The sequence below is a fragment of the Nicotiana tabacum genome, chromosome 22 (genome assembly GCF_000715075.1).
Source record: "Nicotiana tabacum cultivar K326 chromosome 22, ASM71507v2, whole genome shotgun sequence".
In the NCBI taxonomy this organism is placed as follows: domain Eukaryota; kingdom Viridiplantae; phylum Streptophyta; class Magnoliopsida; order Solanales; family Solanaceae; genus Nicotiana; species Nicotiana tabacum.
The window spans coordinates 172517663-172518952 of NC_134101.1; positions in this window are offsets into that span (position 1 = coordinate 172517663).

Consider the following 1290-nt stretch of genomic DNA (forward strand, 5'->3'; position numbering starts at 1 on the left):
GAGTTCTCCCTGTATATTTACTTTTGAGACTACGAGGCAGTACCTCGGGAGATCTCTTTGCACATTTATTTTGGGACTACGAGACGGTATCTCGGGAGATCCCCCTACTATTTATCCCTATGTACTGTAATGTTATCATTGTTGTGTTTTCCTTGTTTCAATCTAGTCTTTTATTATACTATACATGTTCCTTTGTATTTATTATAAACCAGTGGGTCTAGCCTGACCTCATTACTACCTGACCGAGGTTATGCTTGGCACTTACTGGATACCATTGTGGTGTACTCATGCATCATTCCAGCCTTATTATTAGTGTGCACCTGTTGCTGTTACGGAGGCTTCAAGGTACATATGTCGCGTTTGTATACCTAGGAGTCCCTCTCTATCTTTTGTGTAGTTCTTTTTCTACTATTTCCAAATACTGATGAATAGAACAGTTAGAAAATTCTTAGTAGCTTGTGACTCATGATGTTTCGAGTTTTGGGAAGACTATATAGTATTGAGGAGTTGGTTTTTGTACATGCCAAATGGCATGGTTATCGGTTATGCTAATACTGTTTTAGTTAGTTGTTAAATTTATGTTTTCATGTCATTATTCCACAATGTTAGGCTTACCTAGTCGTAGAGACTAGGTGCCATCACGACATCTCACAGATGGGGGATTTGGGTCGTGACAAGTTGGTATCAGAGCTCTAGGTTCATAGGTGTCATGAGTTACAAGCCCGTTATTTAGACTCTCGCGGATCGGTACGGAGATGTTTATACTTATCTTCGGGGGGCTATGAAACTGTTAGGAAAGTTACACTTTTTTGATTTCCTTGTCGTGCAAAAATTTGTTGACTTCAAATTTCTAAACTTCTATCTTCTATTCTCTCACAGATGGTGAGGACACTTATAACCGGAGATGACCAGGCACCCGTGCCACGTGCTAGAGCCGTCAGAGGTCGGGGCCGGGGTAGAGGCCGAGGATGTCCACGTGGTGCAACCAGAGCACCTGCACGAGCTACCATAGAGGAGCCACCAGTAGCTTTAGTCGGAGCGTAGGCACCTGAGATGCCTACTACTACTACACCAGCTCTTTAAGAGACCTTTGCATAGTTCATGAGCATGTTCAATACTCTAGATCAAGCAGGGTTGATTTCCATTACTCCTGCCACATCTGAGTCCGGGGGAGGAGCACAAACTCCCTCCGCCCGCACCCCAGAGTAGCGGGTTCAGGTCAATCAGATTTTAGAGGTTCTACCGGTGCCACCTGTAGCCCCAGTTCAACCCAAGGGTAAGGTAGCAGTT